This window comes from Parasteatoda tepidariorum, chromosome 9, assembly GCF_043381705.1.
Source record: "Parasteatoda tepidariorum isolate YZ-2023 chromosome 9, CAS_Ptep_4.0, whole genome shotgun sequence".
Taxonomy (NCBI): Eukaryota; Metazoa; Arthropoda; class Arachnida; order Araneae; family Theridiidae; genus Parasteatoda; species Parasteatoda tepidariorum.
In genome coordinates, this window is record NC_092212.1 from 82,378,849 (window position 1) to 82,405,079 (window position 26,231).

The window sequence follows — 26,231 nt, forward strand, 5'->3', positions numbered from 1 at the left end:
AATTATAATCCGGTAGGTATAGGGCAGGGATGGCGAACCAATGGCACGCGTGCCATTTATGGCACTCGACGCAATATTTCGGGCACGCCACCGATCACATTTGTTATTACATAAATGGTATTACACTATAAAGCATATGTAACAATTAAATTAAAATTTACAAAAAACACACAAAATAATAAACAATTATTAATAAAAAATTAACAATTAATGCTAAAAAACCAATTAATAACCATAAAAAACAAGCTAACAATTAATAACTAGCAAAAAAATTAATAGTCCTGCTTAAACTGACATCTTACAACCTAATCTAAGTTATTTGTCATCTAATCTGCAACAACAGAAGTCACACTGATGTTACTTTAAATTGAATTACGCGTATAACTAAGACATTGCAAAATGTTTTTTCTTTCAATGTAAATAAAGAGTTTTGAGTTGATATTAAGTATTATTATTTTTCCAATAATCACGAAGTCAAAACTATTTGACGGCACGTCTATGACCTCATCAAACAATGTTTTAGCAAAAATGGCACGTTGGTGTATAAAGGTTCGCCACCCCTGGTATAGGGTAACCAGCCACACAGTGACTAAATATGACGTATGTCGATTTAAAAATTGTGACAATCGTCACCTGATCGCCATTTGTTTCGTCAAAAATGCACCCCATAAGTATTTTTTATTTATTTATTGTTTTTTTGAACAATCTGAAATCGGGCTCAAAGGAAAGAGCTCTCGTCTTTCAATGAGGTCACCCAGGTTCGAATCCCAGCGATGGCTGATGGATACGAATTCTGCTCCCGACTCTCCGCTTAACATAAAAATATCCTCTGTGGTAGACGGATCACAGTTTTTAATTCTATTGACGTAGGGTTTACTGAGGGAGGTTTTCGTGGTTTTCTTTTCTATCTGAAGCAAATGCGGATTAGTTTCATCGAAGAATTTTCCACAAAGACTAATTCGTCCCAATAATATCGTTATAATCGTTTACTTAAAAACTGGGATTTCCAAATTAATAGTTAGACAAAGTTACAGCTCAACCTTTTTTTTTTTAATAATAATTATAGAAATGATTGAGATAGATGACAAAAGCTTTAAGTTTTTCTATGAAAAAAAAACGGCTGAAAGCATTTTCTAAAATTCAAATTTTCTTTCTCATAAATAATGAGATTGCCATATTAAAACAAAGTGAAAATCAACTCTAAAAGGTTCAAAAAAGTGACTTCAAGTAGAAATACAAAGATATCGAGTTGCAAATAAAATGAAAAAAAAATATCAAAAAAATAAATAAATATTCTTTAAAAAAAACGATACTTGTGATAGAGAAAATAAAGTTATTAAAAAATTGTGTTGTAGTTTTAAAACAAAACAATTCTCATAGATTTTTAGCAATGATGCATACATTAATGTGAGACGAAAAGTAATTAATAATTTCAGACTTAATGTCTGATTATTCAGGACATTTACCTTTTATTCGAGAATAATTTCGATCAGATCAGATCAGATCAGAACAGCTGAAACCATCCAAATCTTTTCTTTAACCTAAAATAAAATTAAAGAAATCAAAAATAAATAAAAACTATTTATAAAGAGATCTTCTCTTGGGGTTAAAATAAAAACTTTTAACACTAGATTGAATCATTTTCTGTAGTTCACTTTAGTATGGGAAAAGAACATTTTTAAGTCTTTGAGTGACTTAATGATAAGCCACATTTTCAAACTGTTAACTGTGAGATAGTTAACAGTTGGAAAGCACTGTGCTAAAAACTCGTTTATTCCTATGAAGGTGGGAAAAAGTTTTGGTGCAGGTACTTTAATAACGTCGCCCTAGAGCAGCACAATGGGCTATTGGCGACGGTCTTGGAAACATCCCTGAGGATGATCCGAAGACCTGCCATGGCAATTTTGATCCTCTGAAGATGATTTCCCTGCTCTGTGAGCCCGACGACCATTGTACGAAGTCGAACAGTTTAACGAGAACCGATACCGAGGATCCTCGGTTTCTACGCAGGCTGATTAAAGTGGTCACTCATCAGCTAACTGACCACAGTCAGTGATGCTTGACTTCGGTGTTCTACTGGGAACCGTGTTCCTTCGATCTGTCAACTGCGGGACATTTTTGTGTAGTAGATTGTTACCTAGAGAAAATTTCGGAAATTTTTAACTTACCTATCTGGAAGCAATACTAAAAATTCCACTTTAAAAAAAACTGTTAAATGACAAATAATGGCTTTAAAAAATCTCAAAAACATGTTTCATATAATTTATTTATTTATTTTTTTTTTTTTGCATATCATAAATTGTAATTTGTATTTATAAATTTAGTAAAAGATTAAGGTAACAATTAAAATAATTTATGATAAAAGAAATATATCAGTAAATACCTGGTAGAGATAGGCAGAAATGAATTAATTTAGAACAGCAGAATCGCATTGTGCTATCAAATATTTTTTTGTATTTTCTTCAAATTGAAATATTACTTACGGTTCAAAAGCAAATTTTATATTTTGAAAAACTCTACTCAACACTTGCTATTGAAGACTATTGAAAATTATTCAACATCCAAAGCAAAATATATGCTAATTTACAAAGAAAAAATTAACTCACGAGCAAAATGGATTTAAAATGATAAATATCACTTAACATTAATAAAAAGGGGATTTAAAGAATGTGAAAAATGACTAATGGGAAAAAAACAACCAAAAATGCAACTATCAATAACATCCTATACTAGAACTATATTGCCTAGAACCGACACCTTCTATCATATAGCTCTATATCTATAATTCAATCAAGTTCTATTGATATTACAAAATGAATATAGAAAGAAAATTTTATTCTTAATCAAACGTGAGTTAATTATTTTTAAAATTTGTTTTTTTATATGTTTTTATAACAGGGTTGGGGTTCTGGACAGGTGGTTTTACTATCTTAAACTGTTCTAAACTGACTAAAACTGTCCTAAACTGTCTTAAGGTGTCCAAAACCTTGAACGCTAGTAAAAAGCAAAAATTCTAGATGTGCAACCAATGTAAACATAATAATGACATATATTAATAAATATTTGATACTTTTTATGTAATTTGATTTAACCTATTAAAGGAAAATAATATAATAGGAAAAGATTTATAACTTTTGAAGCTCCACAATTCATTGAACAACAAAAGTGAATACCTTAACCTTTAAATATGAATAAATATGATTTTAATATTGATAAATTATGTTTTTGCATAGGGATATATAATGCAATATTATAAATAATAATAAACTTTTTTAATAAAACTAAAACGTATCTCGATTTTGTTTCTTGTTCAAAAATTAAAATTTTATTTTTCCCAATATTTTTCTTTTTTTTTTTTAAATTGTGACATTATTCGAGCAAATAGGTTTTGGACAGTTTAAGACAGTTTCGGACAAAGGGTTTTTTGGACAGGACGGTTTAAACCATTCCGTCATAAACCTTGCCAACTCTATCTTACAAGTTTCTTACTTGACAATTGTAACAAATTTGTTATTAAATCTTTACTTTATTGTGCAGTTTATGTCTTTAAAGAAGATATTCATCAACCCGTCTCATTATTTCATCTGCAACTTATATCGTTTAATACAGTGATTGCAGAGGTTATGCCAACCTTTTTTTTTTCTTTTTTTGCAACTTAACTTTAAATTTATGACCAATTGAAATTTTTATTTTTTTATTTTTTTTTATTTCCAACTTGGTTTGCCATTTTGATACTGGTCTGCGCAAAAGACAAGAAATGTTACGAATTTTTTCTCTACTCTCGATTTTACGTCATAAATGTTGTTTACGTCATATAGAAAGAAACAATGGAACAACAAGTGACGTAGAGCGGGTATCTTGACCTTTATTGGCTGTTGAAACGTGGCTTTAGTTTATGTTAGCAACTGTTCTTTAAATTTTATTTCGAGTAAGCCAAACCCGTCAAGTACCATTTTTCTTAAGTGACAAAGCCTATATTATAATTAACGATACATATTGAATACGATAATATCATGTTTATTATAAATATAATTATCGTATTGCTCGCTTATGAAATAATTATCGATAGCATAACATATTAAAAAGTTAATATTGGAGAATACTTTACGCAACAATAATTATTGAATACGATATAATTGTGAGTGTTGATAAATTTTATTTGGGTAACAAAAATATTAATCCATGAAAAAATAATGTAAATCAGTTAATACGGAAAATATTGTGATACTTTGTTAGATATAGATATCTTTGATTTAGTGAATAGGTGTTAGATATTGATACTATCACGATATTAAAATTTATCATTATCGAAGTTAGAGACCAATGTTCATATTGGCTATAACTCGGTAAAGCAGTCCTCGGCACCAGAAGTCTCCAGGCTCCCTATTTATAGTACCTATGTTACTGTGAATGACCGAAATTGGAGATTGTTGACTTCAATCGGTGAATGTTGACAAAGTCGCTTTGGTAAATGTTCGAAATATATACTAGGTCCAGTTAAGTGCCACTACCCGGTATGCATTTGCCCGGTATGCCCTACATCAATGTTTTTTTAAAGGTCCAGTGCCACTGCCCAGTATGCCTTTAACCTGTACTCCGAACACTGATGTTCCTCCTAATCTATCCTCAACAGATATTAAAATATCGAATTACTACAATAATATCAAATCGGACAATTTCAAATCGGATATCAGAACATTCACCAAAGGGACTATGTGATTGTTGACATTCACCGGTGAGAGTCGACATTCTCTTGATTGCTGTCATTCACGGTACAGATACATTAGTATATTTGAGAGCTATTAAAACTGCATCAATATTGGGAAGAGGTTTTTTTTATGATCCCTGTAAAAGGGCATAAGTACCGGTGAAAATCGCGTGATTGTGGTACATTTTGACAAGCATGATTGTAGCCTCAAGCAACAGCATCGTGTCATGTCAATTGATTCTGAATACATTTAATATTTAGTTTGATAAGATGAACAACTACAGACGCGTTTTGCTTCATCTAATAACGTAGAGCCACCGGGAAGGATGAAAAATAAAAAAATTTAAAACAAAGAATTATTTTAGCTTTATTAATTGTGTTGGTATCTGTCTTTCAATTTTGTGTCGGATTTCGTACTGTGTATCAGTACTGATCTATAGTACTATCTGTTCATTGCTCAGTACTATCTGTTGTTCAGTAGTGATATATTGATTGCCTTACTTAATGCATAACACTGCGACTATGCGATTGTTGACATTGTCACCGGTGAAAGTCGACATTCTCTCGATTTTGGTCATTTACGGCAGTGTTTCCCAAAATTATGACTTTAGTGTACCCTTTTTAAATTTTTCGTAAAGCTGTGGTGTACCACTCATAAAAAAATGAATGTATTTTTTACTGTAAAAAAATTGCACAAAAGTTAANTAAGTTGAATTACTTGTATAATTGAGACATTGCAAAATGTATTTTTTTTTCAATGTAAATAAAGAGTTTTGAGTTATAGTTTTTAGTATTATTTTCCCAATAATCAAGAAGTCAAAATTATTTTACGGCACGTCTATGATCTCATTAAGCAATTTTTTAGAGAAAATGGCACGTTGGTGTATAAAGGTTCGCCACCCCTGGCCCTACATCAATGTTTTTTTAAGGTTCAGTGCCACTGCCCAGTATGCCTTTAACCTGTACTCCGAACACTGATGTTCCTCCTAATCTATCCTCAACAGATATTAAAAGATCGAATTACTACAATAATATCAAATCGGACTATTTCAAATCGGATATCAGAACATTCACCAAAGGGAGTATGTGATTGTTGACATTCACCGGTGAAAGTAGACATTCTCTTGATTGCTGTCATTCACGGTACAGATACATTAGTATATTTGATAGCTATTAAAACTGCATCAATATTGGGAAGAGGGTTTTTTTATGATCCCTGTAAAAGGGTATAAGTACCGGTGAAAATCGCGTGATTGTGGTACATTTTGACAAGCATGATTGTAGCCTCAAGCAACAGCATCGTGTCATGTCAATTGATTCTGAATACATTTAATATTTAGTTTGATAAGATGAACAACTACAGACGCGTTTTGCTTCATCTAATAACGTAGAGCCACCGGGAAGGATGAAAAATAAAAAAATTTAAAACAAAGAATTATTTTAGCTTTATTAATTGTGTTGGTATCTGTCTTTCAATTTTGTGTCGGATTTCGTACTGTGGATCAGTACTGATCTATAGTACTATCTGTCCATCGATCAGTACTATCTGTTGTTCAGATTGCCTTACTTTATGCATAACACTGCGACTATGCGATTGTTGACATTCACCGGTGAAAGTCGACATTCTCTCGATTTTAGTCATTTACGGGAGTGTTTCCCAAACTTATGACCTTAGTGTACCCTTTTTAAATTTTTCGTAACGCTGTGTACCACTCATAAAAAAATGAATGTATTTTTTACTGTAAAAAAATTGCACAAAAGTTAAAAATCACAACTGGCTGTTGACGCCATTCATTATTAACTGTTAACTCTGCAAAAAAGCAGCCAATAGAAAAATACGTAATCGTAAATTTTCACGGCTAGCTTTGTTTTTAAATAAAAGTTTTTAAAATTTTCATTACTTGCTAGATATTTCGCATAAGAACGTGTACCCACGCTGAACTGTTCCCGTGCCCCTGGGGGTACGCGTACCACACTTTGGCAGAGAGTGCCTTACCTTCGCATATTTAAGAAACTAAAATTCATCTACTAAAAAATGGTAAGTAAAGTAAAACTTATAGAAAGGAATGGAGTCTAGATAACTTTTATCTAATTCAATGTGGAAACAATACGGAAGCGAGTCGAGGTCATGTGACCTGCCTGAGCGAGAATCACGATCATTAACAGAACAAAACACTTTAGAATCAGTGCCGAGCGAAAAACAAGATTGATGTTTGTTAGGCACGAATGGAAGAAGGAAAAAAAAGAAAGATAAAGTAACCACAAGCTTCAGAATTAAAAGAAGCATTTGTTCGTGATGGTTGCTGAGGTTTTTAATCAGAACAGATCTGAATTCGATCAGCAATTATTTGATAAACGTGTACAAATTTAGCCTCGTCATTCATTCTTGGAATGATTTTTCTGAGTTCGTAAAAACGAACCAGAATATAGCTAAACAAATGAGGCATTGTTTCTTATGCAGTTTTTTGCGTTGCGTCGAAGAAGACAAGTGCCGAGAGAATGAATAGTTCAAAAGTTATTTATGAATAAATACATAGGCGCTACAGCATTTGCGTTACATGGAGAAGATTACTACGAAAACCGACACGTTACCTACTGTTCTTTTCATTCTATTTCGAGTAAACCTAGCCCGCCAAGCATAACTTCTCTTAAATAACACATTCTATATTCCTTCTCAAACATTTCAATTTTTTCACTATCTATTTCTAACTTAACACACAGACATGCGCGAAGCCATCTAGAACATAAACTAATCACGCATCGAAGCTGCCAGGTACACAAAACAAAATATATCACGGCTACAATATACAAACAAATAATAAATTTAAGTGAAGTAAAAGAAGTAGACGGGAAAGAATTATATTTCAACAATTTCAACAATTAATTTTATAACAGTATTTTATAACAGCTGATCCAATTTCAGGTTTACTATTACTAATGTTCAACTCCGTAACCTTGTAATTGTGTACCTAATCCAGAAGAAAAGGAACCTCCTGAATCAGTACATCCAGAGGTACGATTTGTTATGGGAACATGGAGGACTTTGTGACTCGACAGAATTAACGTGTATCAGTCACCATTTACTACATGCGGAGTATTCGGCCGGCGCAGATCGCACCTGCGACCTCTTGTATATGGGCCCAGAGCCATAACAACCAAGCTATCCTGGCCCTAACATTCTAACTTATGTGGAGAAAGTTAATTGTACGACATAGGTTACATGTGTGGGTATACTTTATCTTCTTTTTCTTGAAGTGCAATTACCTCTCGACGAATTGTGTATATGACGAATTGTCGCCTTGACGAATTCCGAACGAAGAATTGAGACGACCTCCCATAATTTAAAACAGGTAGTCAAATTTTGCTATTTTGGAACAGTTAATTGCAATTGCTTTATTTTTTTAAATCAATCAATCAACAATTTTTATCATTCATTCGCAAAAATAAAAAATTGCGAAAGGGAGAAAATTGTGATTGTATTATTGCAATCACTAGTTCTCCATTGGTCAAATGTTTCTTTTTCTTCCTTAATAGACTTTCATAAACAAAAAATTGTCATTGGTTGCAAAAACTGCATCCATTGATTTGTCCTCATATTGCTGTTCTTTGGTTTTCAATTCCAATTAATATACATTTCCTAAGACTTCACAAAATTATTTTCCTTCTTCAATATTCATATTTATATCATATAAAATCAGCGCCAAGATTGTAATTATAAATAAGTAAATCACAAAATTGAATATTAAAATATCGTTCAACTGATGAAATTCTCTTTTATTTACAAATCTCTGGTCCAATACCTCAAAAATCAACTCACCAACTTTATGCATAAAACTAAAAGTGAAAAAAAAGTATTAAAAAAAATTATCAAACAGAGGCTATCGCCATAGCAACGCATGCAATGATGATGCATGCGCACAGTTTACTATTAGACTTCTTGAAAAGTGTGATGACGTCCAAATAAGGTGCGCTCGCTGTCAAACCCAAAACAGCACCCATTTTACCAATGGGCGATGAATAAAAAAATAAAAAATTAAGAAAAAACCTTTTTTTTATACAACAGACTTTGAGAGTTGTTTTGCAGTTCAATCATTTTCACGATTTTCAAGAAAAGTAACTGTTACGTTCCAAATAAGAAATCAGTAATAACTTAGTTACTTCGACGTTCTCCAAATCAGTCTTTCTAATTAAACAAATTGAATAAAGAGTGATGGATTCTGTGCAAACAGTGACATTTTATACAGAAACTCATTTTAATAAACAATCAGCTGAATATTAATAATTCTTTGTAAATCTCATTTTATGAATTAACTATTGGATTTTTTTCTCTCTAACTCCGTAAATTGAATAGTAAATAGTGAATCAGATTCTTTTTTAATCACCCTTAAGGAATACTACTTATCTGTTATTTTTTCGCGCGCGTCGGCAAGAAAAGTAAGTTGCTTAATTATCTAATTTATATTCATATACGCAAATGGGGCTTCATAATCGAAATTTTCTTTTCTTTTCTTATACCTAGAATAGAAAATCAATGTTTATGCATGTATGGGGAGTAAATAGTGTATTAACTCAAACAAAAAAGGAAAATAATTTCAGATTATTTTTTTTTATTTCTTCTTTTTTATTTTTTTTTATTGACTCGACCAGAATAATGTAAAATGTAACCGCTGAAGAACCCAGAAAAAGAAAACATTGTAATATATAATTTTTAAACAATGTTTATGAGTGCTTGATATCTATCTATATATTTTTTATTTCATGCGAAGTAGTCTCCCTGTGGCGGAATTTTTTCGAGCCTCCTGCGAAGAAACTTTTTAGCACTAATATCTTTCTGTAAAATACTTTCTATATACCTTTCTGAGGCGCGATGGCTCAGGGGATAGAGCCTTCCAATGAGGTGAACCCCGTTCGAATCCGAGATATGGCTCGCCGATACGAATTCTGCATTCGGCGGAGCTGACGTGAAATATTCTCAGTGATAAGACGGATCATGGGTTAGCGTCCCCTTACGTCAGGCTAACCGTGGGTGATTAATGATTAAAAAAAAACTGTATCCTACCGCGTGACACCATCATTAGACATACTCAAAACAAAATTAAGCTGGTAAGTTTAGATGTAACATTTCAGCAGGCAACATTATTAAAAATTATTACCTTTTCACACGCTGTTGTTGTTGTTGTTAATTTACGTCGCACTAGAGCTGCACAATGGGCTATTGGCGACGGTCTGGGAAACATCCCGGAGGATGATCCGAAGACATGCCATCACAATTTTGATCCTCTGCGGAGGGGATGGCACCCCCGCTTCGGTAGCCCGACGACCTGCGCGCGAAGTCGAGCACTTCACGGTAGCACAGTTTAACGAGGACCCATACCGCACACCCTCGCTCCCTACGCAGACTGATCCAAGTGGTCACCCACCCGCACACTAACCGTAGCCAGTGATGCTTGACTTCGGTGATCTGCTGGGAACCGTCTCTTATAGACACCTTTTCACACGCATGCGTTCTCAGTTTTGATTGGCTGTTTTGTGCGTTACTAACGGCAAGTCTTCTGTGATTGGCTATGTGTTATCATTTCACTCTCATCTTATGTTATATAAAGATATTCATGTATATATTAAGATCATGTATATATAGATCATGTATATTAAGATCATGTATATATCATGTATATATATCAAAGTAAAGACAAAAAGGAATATAAGAAAACAGAGATTGCTAAGAAAAGTAACAATAAGTTTTATGTACTACGCATATGCTGCAAGTACATAGAGCCCATAAAATAAATTGAAAATACGAAGAAAACATGAAAATAATACCAAAAAATTTTTTTAAAGAGAAGAAAGAAAAATTATTAATAAATAAAATATTTTTAAAAAATGTTTAAAATTAAAAATCAGGAAAACGAAATAAGGAAAAGATAAAATTTAGTCATCAACTCACACGATCACATCAGCGAAAAGGAGTGCTATCTAATATTTCATTAATTTAGCCAAAGCTAAAAATATCAATGCAATAGAGTAAGGAGCACCAAAAAAAAACTGAAACGAAAACAGAACATAATAAGTAAAATATCCGAAATAAAACATATCTAGCAAAAAATAGGAAATAAAAATTCAAGAAAATACAGAATAAAAAATTTATAATGCGAGTAACAAATTATATGGATATGTACTTACATTTTCCATTATCTTTCAATAATGGTTTAAAATATTTTCGTCACGAGTTTGCCAGATTACAAAATATGAAAATAGAGGCGTAAATAGAGGATTGAGAAATAATTTTATGGCACGTTTTTACTGAAGTACAAAAGCGTGTTTGATTTGCTAGTTACCTTGGTTTGGCTCAAAACTGGATGTGCGCAAGGTAATAAGCATTATACTGGATAATTCAAAGATAATTAATAAGGTAAAATTTTAATAATAAAATTCTAATATTGATGATTTTGAGAAAGCACTCTTTTTTACGTATATAGTCGTGTGTGCTGATGACGAGATTACATCTTTTCTTTATTTTTTCCCCGACTTTTTCATTTAAATTTTTTTTTTTTAAATTTTAAATATTTTTTTAAAATAAATAAAAATACAAAATTACTCTATAAAAATACAAAATTATTCTAAATAAATACTTAACTTATAAGTAACTACTCAACACTACCTAAATTTTTACATAACACAACCTCACAAAATGAATCTAAATAAATACTTAAGGCATCAATTTTAGCCCTGCTTAAATTAAGCTTAATTGAAGCGTATAGCCACTTAATATACTATATCAAACTATGCTATTCTAGACTAGATGATTGAATGTTTTTTTTTTTTTTTTTTTTTTTTTTATTAAACTGTGTTTGGTTACGTTGTTAGTTAACAATGTTAAGTTAACTTAACGTTAACTTAACGTTGCATTTTTTTTTTACCGCGATTTAAAAACTTGAAGATGAGTAGAAAAATGAATAAAAACAATTAACATTAGACTATTTGTTCGAGACTATTTGTTCGAGAATTATTTACTGATAAACTTGCAGCAAAATATACCATTTGGGCCGCTAAGCACATAGCAGAAATGCAACTACTAAGTTGAAATTTGAAGTATTGGAAGAACCATTTTTTCATGAACTTAATACGAGTGTTTTTAAAAAATCCAATTTGTGTGTATTACAACAAAAGGGAGAAAAAGAATTAGCTAATAAAATTTCATAAAACCTAAACTGAAATCAGGGTTATTGATAGCGGCGTAAATAATAACATGAAAAATATTGGCATTTATTTTGAAAGTATACTTAAAAATTAAAATTAGAAAACATAACAAAAATATTAACTTAAATTGGAATATTTTAAAAGTAAAATACAGATATTATTAACACTAAAATCTTTAAATAATGTTGATTCTATAAGCTGTTTTGATTTCGAAAACGTATATTCTTGATGAAATAAAATTCTTAACTACCTTCTTCCAATTATTATTTTTTAAAACGAGATGAAATTTTCTCGTTCCTATTAACGACAATTATATTCCATTTAATGAATGTCTTTTTCAACAAATTAATGATATCCCCATGGAAAGTAATTTTGGTGCTAATGTTTGCAATATTTTTATTTTTCTTCAAGAGTTCGTTAAATTATTTAATAATCTTCCTATAAATTCTTTTTTTCTCAGATTTATTGATGGTCTTTTGGTTATAATTTTGAGGATTTTGATAGCTTAGCTAAAACAAATTTATCCAAGTAAATTCATTCTTAACTAAATTAACTTTTGAAACCTTTCAGCAAAATTTTAGAGCTTTATCGCTTAAAATTAATGAACATAGGAAAATTACATTTTAATTTTTTGACAAAAGAAATGATTTTAACTTTGCAATTAAAAAGGGTGGCGATTTCAATTCCAACTTAGCCTATAAAGCTTTTTCCAATATCATTACCAATCAGATTCTTAGGTTTTACAGGAATTATTCCAATTATAAAGCATTTTTAAAAGAGACTGATAAATTTAACAGATTTCATTAATAACCATTTTCCTTACTCGTTCCCTCACATTTTATTTTAAACCACTTAGAACACTAATTTATTTTTTCTGATTGTAAAATTAGCTCCGATTTAATTTTAAGGTCGGAACTAACTATGATAAACTATTCTTAAAGACACTGGACGGAACAGTTTGGATGTATGACCTTTTATACTTGACCAATTAATCTAAGAAGTAAACTTCTAAATTGTAGCCTGTATATACTAATTTTAATTTTGCCAGTGTAATAAACAGTTTTTTTTTAAATCAGTTCTGACCTATAAACAGATGAATGCTGGTAATACGAGTAGACTTTACTGTTAGGAAAGAATGTATGAATGAAGGATTAAGTCTATAAACGGCTTTCTATCCATGTATGTAGGCTCTGACTTATAAACAGTCCCCCTATGAAAGATGGTAAACCAATAAAAGGGTTTATTTCTAGTTTACGTTTGTATGTTAAGCTCTACAAATATAACCCAATTGAATGATTTTTTTTATAATGATTTTAATTTTTTTTTATTCACTTCTTTACCTATTATGGATCTTGTTGCTTAAATTTTTCAATTATTCTTAATGTGTTTTTTTTCATAGATGGCAACACTGAAATGTAATTTGCATTATACTTTTTCACCAATTATTTTATACGGTATTAGCTAAAAACGCATTCATTATATTTTTGTTCCTTAACAGTTTATGTTAACTGATAGATTAATATAACTAATTTTAACGCATGATTATTTTGTTCCACTTCATATAGGTAAGTTTGTTTTCTGCTTTTCTTCTTTCATCTAAAACTCATTTGTAGTCACATTTTTTTAAAAAAAATTTTGAGATATAAAAGCACTATAAAGAGTGATTTTCATCTTAGGATAATTGTTCTTTATTTTGAAATGTCTCTTTCACTGTCGTAAACGAATGCGTCCTGATGAGAACCTTTACGTTTTTCCATCAATTTTTCTTTTTTTTTTCTAATCATATTACATATATACACATATATACATCCTCAATTTATATATAAGTTTTAAAAATGTTTTATTTAAAATGTACGAACTTATTCTCTGATACAGTCCACGTGTATAAAAAATCAAATCACATATATTATCACATATCAAATGAAATAACAAGATCGAAAGTTTATATGGAGTTTTAAAATAGTTACAAAAATATTTCCCTAATCCTTTTAAGTGAATAATCCGTTAATCGATTGTAAAAAGTTATTTAGAAAAAAAGTTAAATAATTATACTTTCCACGGTTTATTGTTGCAAGAATATAAGTACGGAAACTCGAAAACTGTTAAATACTTTCCACCGAGAATTTTAAAATTAATTGGTCGAAATCCGTAGGGACTTTTCACTCCCTCCCCGCCCCTGAAAAAAAAAAAAGGAAACAAGAATGCGCACCTCATAAAATGTAAGAATTCAATACATTAGAATGGAATTTAATGTCTCAAAGAATTCAATGTCGTTGCGCAATGATTTAGTCGGGAAAGATTTTTATCTCCCAAATTTGATAAACCAACATGAGATAAAAAAAAAATGAAAAAAGTGTGCTCGGTTTTAGTTTTCGAACTCCTTAAGTCGAAGTCATTAATCTCTTTTGCTATCTCGCGGGAAATGGACTTAAACGAGCGTTAATTTCATTTCTGAGATATTAACTGAGGATTAAGATTGCAGTGAAATGATAAAATTTACTTTTCACTCGAAGCAAATAATTGAAGCAGTTAAAAAACGACAAAATAACTTGTTTAAAAATTGATTCTTTTTTAATTATTGCAATAGGATGTAGAGTTTTGCTTTTCATTTAGTTTCGTCCAAAAAATTAAATGGAATTTTTTTTTTTTACCGGAGGATGGAGGAAGAAATGTTGTTGACTAGTGATAAGTTTGAAAGGGTGAGCAAGGCTGCAAGTAGGTAGGTACTTTATTTACGTCGCACTAGAGCTGCACAACAGGCTATTGGCGACGGTCTGAGAAACATTCCTGCCCAAATCAAAATTCTTGATCAAAATTTTTTGATGGTTTATGTAGGTTTCAAGTGCGATTCACGATGGCCCAACATCATTTGATGGTCACTATCATCCAATATTTTCCATTACGTGTTCATGATTTTCGATAGGACAAACAAACCTCCATCATTCCACGATGGAAAATGCTACTTTAATGCTATGATGGTTAACCATCGAGAAAAGTTTAATTATCATGGAGCAACAATCCATGATGATTCGTGGTGGTTCCAACTATACATTTCCATGATTTTTTTAAAGGGAATTCTTGTTGGTTCTCAGGAATATATCATCAAAATAATTTGAGATTTTTTTTCCTTTTGTTGGACCATCATAAATCTGTCCGACTTCCTACATTGGGATGATGGTTGTTCATGATCGTTCCAACATTTGATTTTTAAGACACTATAATGGAAATTCGTGATGGATTAACATGAACAAACCATCGAAACAAGTTGCTATTCTTACGTTGGACCCTCATAAATCAGTCCTGCATTGAGGTGATGGTTACTTATGTTGGTCACCATCAAAAAATATAATGGTTCATGATGGAATTATGGATGGTTGCCATCAAGATTGTGTTGGTATATCAGTGGAAAACCATCAGAAACTTTGACTCGGGTGAGGATGATCCGAGGACACGCCATCGCAATTTCGATGCTCTGCAGAAAGGATGGTAGCCCGATGATCTGCAAGCGACGACGTGCACTTTACGGTTTAACGAGATTTACAGTTTAACGAGGACCGATACCGCGCATACTAGGTCCCTACGCAGGCTGTTCAAAGTGGTCAAGTAATATAACTATTAAAAAAATTAAAGTCAATTCCTATTCAGGTCAACAAAGAAAATTTGTATTCCAGTTACTTTTTATTAAATAAATACAATTTTTTCCCTTCCATATAAAACTAAAATTAATTAATTACATTTAATTAATGAATTAATATTTGAGAAAAATTGTATCAACATCAAGTGTCACCCACTACAAGTTTAAAAAATGTATTTGAATTTGAGTGGATGAATAAAAAGTATTTTATTAAGGATTGAAAATTCTGTTGACAATTGAAAATTTGAAAAAGATATATAAATATATAGGGGAGTGTGAAACTAATAGCAGGAACTGAATAAAAACGGTTCATGGCATCAGACAACTACAAAAGTATAAATTTGATGACGTGGACCACACGTGGTAACACTTAATGTTCTTTATTAAATTTATCTGAGACAGCGAATTTAAAATAATGAAATAGTTAAATGTACGCAATAAACTATTTTTTGTTTTGTTCAAATAGAGCTATAAGCTTGAAATTAACACTCATGTAATCTTTAAAAAAAGTTAAAAACTGAATCGCTTATAGTAAAATGACTAACGTTCAAGCAATCAGAAAATTGAATAAAAAATAATAATAATGGAAAACAACACCGAGTCAACATCATTAGAGACAAAGCCAGCTCAGAAGCAGGCTAGTTTTACGCTGCACTAGGTATATTTAACAAGGGAGAATATTTTCTCTGGCAAAGAAAAGAAATCAGAGTGATCGAAACTCAAACGTCGAACACACATAGGCGAATGAAATGAAATATCTGCTTAGAATATATTTTCTCTAAGGGCGCTGTGTGGTCTCTGATAGAATCAATATACTGGACGACATCTAGAGGATCCCCAAGAGTATTACTCTCAATCCCCCTCAGGGAGTAGGGAACATTTTCGAAAGATTCTTCACCCGTAATATGTAGGTGAACCAATTCTGCCCAATGGGGAGACATTTCTGGTTGAGCATTAGAGAGGACATTTTTTCTTCTTTTACCTTCAAGGACATACTTAAATCAAATCTTTGCTCTGGCTACTACCTTAGCTTCTGTAGCGGTATTGTATAAATTTAAATCGTTTGGTTTCAATCGCTTATATACAGTCGGACCTCTATTTAACGAAGTCGCTAAAGCCCGATAATAAGTTCGTTATATGGAAAATTCGTTAAATAGAATATCACCCTTTGATTAACTTGAACAACACAAAACAGATTTTAAATTCATAAACACTTGACATAATTAAAAATAGCAATTGATACACCTTTATCTTGTAAACTAGTATCTACTATTTACCAGTCGACTTTCACCGGTAAATGTCAATAATGATAGAGTCGCTTTGGTGAATCTCCGATATATTTGTTTTATCTGATTTGACATTAATGATATTATTATATTTATTCGATATTTTAATATCTGCTGAGGAGAGATTAGGAGAAACATCATTTTTCGGATTATCGGTTAAAGCCAAATTGGGCACTTGATCTTAAAAAAACATTGATGTAGAGCATACTGGGCACGTACCTAACCTAGTATATATTTCGGACATTTACCAAAGCGATTGTGATTGTTAATATTCCCCGCTGGAAGTCAACAACCACCCATTTCTGCCATTCCCAGTAACATATAGAGATTTATGAATTTAATACCTATTAAAACTGCACCAATTACCATAATACCAGCAGTGCCTATTACCAAAATTAATTCAGCATAATCTTTGTTAACAATAATAAGGCGATTTTTCACATTTTTCCTAAATGAATTTGTTTCGTTTCTCTATCGATTTTACCGAGTATATAGCTCATCATATTACAATTAGTACTTAATGCCGAAATTAATTAAGCATCTTTAGAGTCAATAATAGTTAGGGCGATTTCTTATGCTTCTCTTAAACGGTTTAGTACCATTTTTCCATTGATATTTCGTTTATCATAGTTTATTTTTTTAATTTTAATTAGTATTAATTTTAATTATAATTAAAAATTAATTTAATATCAGTAATAAATTGGCGATTTTTTTCTAAACGACTTAGCACTGTTTCCCTATTAATCTAGCTTTACAGTATATAGCCTATTTTTTTGATATGTTTGTTATGGATATCTATTTGAAATATTTCTGAATTATTTATTGCTAACTCATTTTAATATGCACCCAATATAAATTAATTGTAATTAGTGAAGTTCAAAAATCAATATTATTTATTAATTAATCCAATTAACAATGCTCCTCCACTTTAGAAGAGGTTGCGTAGCCAAATCTTTCAACAAAAAACAAGCACCTTTTAAGTACTTTTTAAGCACTCAAAAAGTACTTTTAAGCACTATATACATTAACAAAATGCAAAATAATTTTCACAGACTTTACATGATCATGATAAAATAATTAGTTTTTGATAAAGAACTCTTTTCTTGATTATATTAGCGATCATAAAAAGATCGGAAGATTTTTAGGTTAGATTTCAAAGGGTGGAAAGCGAAGTCTGAAATGGAGAATATCTTGAAAGAGTGACGCAGAGTTGCACACGAGAGTGCAATAATCTCACCGAACCCAGCTCAGTCAACGCACATGCGAACTCGCAAGTATTTCATCAAACAAGTAAAATGATTGGCACTTTCATACGCTATGGATCTACAGTACGCCGAAATGAATTGTAAAACGTTGAATAGAACAATGAGAAAAGCACTCTTTTGCATAATTCGTGACGAAAATCGACATGGTAACGAAAAGAAAAATCGCATTTTCGAAAAGGGAAAATTAAGCACTTTTTAAAAATAAAACACCCAATGAGAACAGCACCTTTAAGGGCTTTTAAAAAACACAAATGGAAAATAAGCACCTTAAAACGCTACGCACCATGTAGAAGCCTTTATAAGGAACCCACAAGTCGCTTCTTGTTGCAGAACCAGCTTTTTATATCTACTTTTATATACACTAGTGTGAAGAGAATTTGCAGACTGGGTCGATTATCTCTAGAACTACTGGACCGATTTTATTGAAATTTGATGTGTACACATACATTGATACAATACAAAACAAATAACCATTCAACAAATGTAATACACACACACATGATAGTACGTAACACTCTTTGGAGTCGGATGGTATGAAATTGCCGCAGGACAATTGCCACAGGAAAAGATAAGCTGCCTTATTTCGAGTATGAAATCACGTTGCAAGGCCAGTATATCTGTAAGAGGGGACCCCTTATTAACCCATTTTGTTGTTGTTTATTCTGCAACAGCTGTTTCGTTCCTCAAAGAAAAGATATCGCACAAAAACAAATTCAAAATTTGCTAGTCACAAATAGTTTGTGGGTGTCTCTTGTTCCAACGAGTGTTAAGATCTAATCATGAGTGCGTATTACAATTGTTGAATGGTTTATTTGTTTTGTTGTTGTTGCTGGCCCACACGGTTAGGGACCACCACCAGAGACTCTGAGCAAGTCTGTAACAAAAAGTGGATCTGAAAAGAGGTCCACTTTAAGAGATATTTAGGCACTGAAGTATATGTTCAGGAGTAGCTTGTGGGTCGTTACACTTAGTGCAAACAGGGAAAACTCTTGAACCATTATTGAACAACATAGTTCTTAGGTGACCGCTTCGAAATCTTGATATAACCGTCTGATCCCGCCTGCTGCACTGAAGGATCAGACTGCCACCTGGGCGGTTGCACTGATACCAATGATGAACTGGAGGGGCCACAGGACCACGAAGCCTGTTAAAACGGGAGTGGAGCTCCGAGAAAGTCAGAGATGCCGAAGAATCTGGCGGAATGGGCGAAGTACGTCGGGAGTTTAATCTCCTGGTAGGGCCACCCTAGGCGTGAAGGCNCTCTGAAATCAGAGGTACATTGTGCCTTTCATTTTTAAAGGTACGTTGTGCCCTTAAAATTCAGAGGCACAAATGATCTAAATGTGCCTCTGAAATCAGAGGTACAGTTTTTAGAGTGTATGACTTCGGTTATTTGTTTTGTATTGTATCAACGTATGTACATATCAAATTTCAGTAAAATCGGTCCTGTAGCTCTAGAGATAATCGACCCAATCTGCAAAATCTTTTATTTTCTTACACCAGTGTCTATGAATGGGTTGGATACAAGGTTTAATGCCCCCCGGCTATGTGGCACAAGCGCTGATCAAACGATAACTGCCTCTGATGAAAGAAAAGATCACTAGGGGTATTTTCGAATTGTGGAAACCTACGTATACTCAAAGAAAACAACCCCCTAAAAACATCCTTATTAACATAAACTGCCCAATATATGGAGAGCTAACAGAAAGGAACCTAAACCAGGTGATACATTTTTACTATTGCTCAATCTGATTCGAAATCGCTTATCTTTCAACAAACGATGGCAATAGATTCAAGTCGAATTCTAACTTCGGGAAAAAAAGTTCTTTAAATTCAATCCAAACATACATTTTTTCTTCTTCTTCTATCTCCTATTTTCCGGAATCCCTCTTTATAGATTGCACGAAAACCATACCCAAAAACATTAAAATAAAATAAAATAAAAAAAGAAGTTGCTCACGTCCAGTACAACAGCAACTATTGGGGAATGGAAAACTCATTCCCCGTTATAGAACGAAAAAAAGAAGCAGAAAAAAGATTCTTTTTTAACTTTTTGAAACAACAATAAAGTGTGGCTTCGGTAGCTAGCATTAGGAAAGAGGTGTTGTTTCATTCTGATAAAAACTTTTTTACGGAATTCACGATTTAAGAACTTCAACTCCCACTCCTACATTCCAGAGAGAGATTGCAAGCGTGGTGATTGGTCACTGACCTTAGATTCAGTCCATCCTTTACAAATAATGTAAAGTTCTCTTCCTCTTTTTTATTCTTTCTCCCCCCCCCCTTATTTTGAAGAAATCGTCTTTCTTGGAGCGTGAGATAAAAAGGAACAAATAAAGATAGAAGGCAACATATTCCAATTTGAGGGGAAAAAATCATTTTTAAATATTGTTACTTATGTTTTTTATGCTCTTTCTCGAACGATAAGAGTTAACCTTTCACCGTGAAACATAACTTGATATGAATAACTTAGTATATCAGGAAATCTAGAATGAAAAAGAAAACACGATGCAGAACAGTTATTCAACCCATTATTGTCCACAGTTCTTCTTTCTAAATAAATGCTTAGGTTAACTTGCACATTTTCTATGATCATTAATGTCCAAAGACCCTTCTGCTCAAGCTCGTTTCAAATTTTATAACCCATTATTGTAAACTGACCCTTTTCTGCGACTGTTTCAAAAATGCTCAAGCCTCTTTACAATTTTTAAAATCCATTATTACCCACAAACTCTTCTATGGGACGGTTTCAAAAATGCTCAAGCTTATTAAAATTTTTCGAATCCATACTGTTCCACAGATCCTGTCATGGGACGGTTTCAAAGATACTCAACCTCGTCGCAATTTTTATTACCCATTATTGTCCACACATTCTTCTATGGGACAGTTTCAAAAATGCTCTTGCTCGTTACAATATTTTAATCCATTGTTATCCACAGATTGGGATAGTTTCAAAAATGCTCTTGCTCGTTAGAATATTTTAATCCATTGCTATCCACAGATTGGGACAGTTTCATGAAATGCTCTTGCTCGTTACAATATTTTAATCCATTGTTATCCACAGATCTGGACAGTTTCATGAAATGCTCTTGCTCGTTACAATATTTTAATCCATTATTGCCTGCAGATTGAGACAATTTCAAAAATGCACTTGCTCGTTACAATATTTTAATCCATTGTTGTCCACGGATCTTTCCATGGGACGATTTCAAAAATGATCAAGATAGTTTTAATTTTCTATCCCATTTTTATCCACAGACCTTTGACGGGAAGGTACAAAAATGTTTAGCAAGTTAAGAATTTTTTTAACAGGTTAAATATTACTAATAATATAATCATGATGATGTATGAATATTACTAGATACCTTGGGTCACCATGGTGAATGGACTTTTGGAATGTATGGACTTTTGTTTAACCCCAAATTATTATTATTACTAATTCTAATAATAATGGAGCCGAAATAGCTCAAGGGAGAGAGAGAGAGTGCTTGCCTCCCAATAATATCATCCACGTTCGATCCCAACCGACGGTTCGTTACAAATTTAGATTCTTGTTCGAACCGATCATATTATAATTGTCGTTGAAGAGCCCACCCAATTTTGGGTTCACGACTACTAATGTTCAACTCCGTAGCCTTGTCATATTGAAACAATCCAGAAGACGAGGAAACTCCTAGATCAGTACACCCAGGGGTATTGATTTGTTAAGGGAACATGTAGGACTTTGTGACTCGACAGATTTAAAGTGCATCAGTCACCATTTACTACACGGGAATCTTCGGTCAGCGAGGATCGAACCCACGACTTCTTGGACATGTGCCCAGTGCCCTACCACCCAGGCTATCCATAGCCACCGAGAAATGATGTCGTTGAGACAAATATAAGATGCCATTAAGAGTTAACATTTTTATTATTTAAAAAAAAACTAGTAAAAATAGTTTAGTTATACTTTTAAAAGGAAGAAAAATTAATAACAATGTTGATTGGCATTTAAAGCTAATTTATTCTTAACGATAGCTTACGATCATATGAGAAAAATTTCATAAATATTCATACTTGAAAGAAAAAAATTCAGATACATTAAATCATATTAATAAAAAAGAAATTGAATTCTTTGTTAGCCATTTTAAATTTTGTATGTTATTATTTAAATGAGTATTAATGAAACTGTTGTTCATGCTTCATGTGGTATAAATCTTTCGAATACAGATGAATTGTTTTTGTGTTATCTTATGCTGATTACTTAAATAATTTTTTTTTACTATTTTATAATTTGTCATTAAATATCGTAATTTAATTTTAATGCGTCACATTAACCAAAGATTGTCAAAAGTGTTGAAAAATAATTTATTGCTTGAATAAAATTTTCAAATAAAACTCTGAAAAATATTTATCTTTCTGTTTACAATTTTTATAAATCGATGTGCATTTTTTGACAAAAAGGCAGTAATTTTTAAAGCGAAAACGAAAAATTTTTCACCTGCATGCTTTTTTGGTGTTTGCATGTTATTTGAATCCGAGTTCCGTTAAAGTAATAATTTTTTTCAGAATCAGCCTAATCTACTGCATAAAATAGTGCGTTTTATAAGCGTTTTAAAAATTATTAAACCTTTTAAAGCATGTTACATGCGTGCATTGCATATACATATATATATATGTATATTTTTTTTCGGATTTGCAAGTAACCGTAGAAATTGTTCTAATAGATAAATAAGCATTGCATATTCATAAGAATATTCATTGAAATGTACATTTATTTAATGAATTTAAAATAAATTTAAAATATATTAATAAATGAGATTTATCTTATTGAGTGACAGGAAAAATGATTTAAATAAATGCTTTTATATATTTTTTTCCTAATTTTTTTTTTTAATAATTGCGATTTAACAAAAACTTGTAGAAAATGTCAAATACAACTCATAAATAATATTCAATATTTTCTTGCCTTTTCAGTGAATAAATTTTTTTAATTATTGAACAATTTCTTGCTCTCAGAATATTATACTAATAATTTTCTAGAGGAATCTCTATTTTTGGATATTTTTTTAACAAATCTTATAAGAAAGATTGTCATCAATGAATTTATCATATGTTAGAAAAACTTAAGATTTGAAAATACTTTACTTTTTTTTGTAGTAAATAAAGATATATTTATTTTTGAAAATAATAAATACTATTTTAAAGTTTTACAATCTTAATGATCGAAATACTTTTCTAAATTACTTATCATTATTTTTATTATTATTACTTTATAATTATTACTATATAATTATTACTTAGCAAAATTATTTTGTACTATTTGAATATTATGTGAGTGTGAGTCATTTACTTGTAAATAATTGCAGTATTTATGTTTATATTATTCCCACTTGGAATTTGAATGTATATCATAAGATTCTGAAAGAATTCTTCAGAAAGTATTTTAAAATAAAATTTTTATGAATGTGCCAAAAAAGCTATTATTTCGTTATTTGTCTCTTTTCTGCCATGATATATAACATATTTTTATTTGTCTCGCATCCGTTTCTTTATGTATCATTTCTTATTTTCAAATATATGATTAAATGTAATATTTAACTATATATTAGAAAATAATAAATTATACACTTAAATAAGGTTTATTCTTTTGATATTAAAAATAGTTATGAGGAATCAAGATTTAAAAATTAAAAGTAAAAAATTTCTTATTAAATTTCATTTCTTCATTTCTATTGAAAAGCATCAAGCAGTCCTACATGTTCATTTTATTGAGTTATAACTTTATAAATAACTTAAAAAGCTAAAAATTCACCACTTAAAAAAAAAATTAAGTGCTATTAAATTAGCTAAAGCAAAAATATATTACGTCACTCAAAAGTTTGAACTATATATTATAGTTTTCTCTTAATACAAATCTAAATACCGCTTTATCTTATGCTTCGCTAACATTTCAGAGGATGACGTCACAAATCTACTGAGAGGCCTTGACTCTCGGTGGCTATGAGCTATCCCGGTCTCGAACCCATCATAGTGCCGACGTAAAAATATTCCAAGCGGTTGACGGATAATGGGTTAGAATTCTCTTGCCGTCCGAGAATTCTTGGGAGGTTTTCCTCGCCATGTAACGAAAACGTGAGTTAGTTCCATCAAAAAACCTGTTTATCCCAATGCTTGATCCAAGAGTTTTCTTGTCTTCAGGGTTGTGTTCAAAATTACAAGGCTACGAAGTCAAACATTGATAGACGTAAACTCAAAATGGGGCCAATTGGTCACCGACAGGACCGTCTTAATAGCATGCAGGGCATCCGGGGCACAAAAATATTTTAGAACCCTATAACATATCATAATGTTTAAAAACGAACTAAAACACTTCACATATATAAAATAAATCATTTTTAAGATATGATGCAAAAATTTTAACAAATTTAAACGCATTTTGATTACCCAAAAAACTTAAAAAAAGCATTTTTAAACTATGTACAATTTGAAGAAGAAAAAAAAATGATAAGCTAACCAGTTGTAATCCTCAAATAATAAAATTAATTTCAAAATCATGGAAGTTAGTTAAAGTAATTAAATTAAATTAAATAAACATAAGGGTATAACAAATTAAAATAAATTCAAAAGGTAAAAAGAGGTATGAATATGGTTAAAAAAAAGGTATAAAAACAGTTATTAAAACATCTATCAATGCCCAAGTACCTGCAATTTTCATTGCAACATAGAAAAATAGATTTCGGTTGTGTTTTTTTAAGTTGTACTGTTAACAAACTATTCAAATCACTATTTATAGAAAAAAATTCATACTTTATATAATAAAATATATATTTTTTTAAAAATATATAAAGCAATGTTGTTTATTCTTAGCTGTTTTAAACGCAATTTATTAAAAGTAAGATTCTCAAGGGCCCCTTGAGTGCCTGGGGCCCCCGGGCACTGCCCAGGTGTGCCCATGCTTAGAGACGGTACTGGTCAGCGATAAAATAAAGTAATAGAGTAATTAATTTCGTTTCTTGAATCAATCGCAATTCAAAACAATAACTTAATGTACTCTTAGTAGAAAGAAAAGGGTTTAACAGGAAAGAATAAAATGTGCTGATGTGCTTTAAAAAAGAAACACTCTCTGCCCCCCTTCCTTCCTCAAATGCAAACAGAGGGGCGGTTTTCAGTGGGTGTCAAAATGCTTGTGGCTGTGGGCAGGCTGTCGGTGATTTCGGAATCTTTGTGGCTGAGAAAAAGAGCTGACAAAAGAAAAAGAATCAGTTCAAACATCGGTAGTCAAGGTAACAACGGACGACGCTTTATCGACAACCACTGGTCATCGATCGGACATGACCAAAACCCTCGTGATAGACAGGGTGACGAGAACTCCCCTACCCCTTACCCTTTCTTGCCTTCTTCTTTAAAAGAGGTTTAAATGAAGAGGAACAGAAATGTTATCGGACAAATCGACTGGAAAAGGAAATCAAGCAAGGATTGTAAACAAATCACATAAAAGAAAAGCGTATAGTGGATAAGTATTTAAATTAGGGAGACAGGTGGTTATACCGATTTTATCAATAGACTGGAAAGTAAGTTCCTTGAACAGTTCCTTGCTATATTATTCGACGCACTATAAGATTCTATGTAAAATCTTAACTATCAGGTGATACTATACAGCTGTATTGTTTTTTCTCGGATGAAACCGGTTTGCATTTGTTTACCCTCCTGTATCAATGGGTTAACATTGTAATGCAATACTTTAAAAATAAATACAAATGGGAAGTTTATAAAAAAATCTCCAGATAAAAAACCCATTACATGTATGTTTAAATATAAAAGTGTTGCCCATAAACTCGTGCAAAACATGCCATTATTAAAACCAGGGTTGGGGTTTTGGACGTCCTAAACTGGTTTTGGACAGGACACGTGGGTTTTACTGTCCTAAACTGGGTAAAACTGTCCTAAACTGGGTTAAACTGTCTTAAAGTGTCCAAAACCTTGAACTTTGGTAAAAGGTAAAAATTCTATAGGTGTAACCATTGTACACATAATAATTACATGTATCAATAAATATTTGATATTTTTTATACAATTTACTATAACTTATTAAAAGAAAATAATATAATATAATAGGAAAAGGTTTATAATTTTTGAAGCTCCACAATTCATTGAACAAC

The 26,231-nt window shown here is 31.6% G+C and overlaps 1 protein-coding gene across 1 annotated transcript in view; it reads right to left on the bottom strand.

Annotated features, from left to right (window-relative positions):
- The window catches only part of LOC107440642 (plexin-A2), a 471,562-nt gene that overhangs the window by 189,948 nt on the left and 255,383 nt on the right, over nt 1-26,231 (bottom strand). Inside the window, exon 4 of the mRNA XM_071184823.1 lies at nt 1,467-1,541. The gene's annotated coding sequence lies outside the window, so the exon portion shown is untranslated. The remainder of the gene's footprint in view (nt 1-1,466; nt 1,542-26,231) is intronic.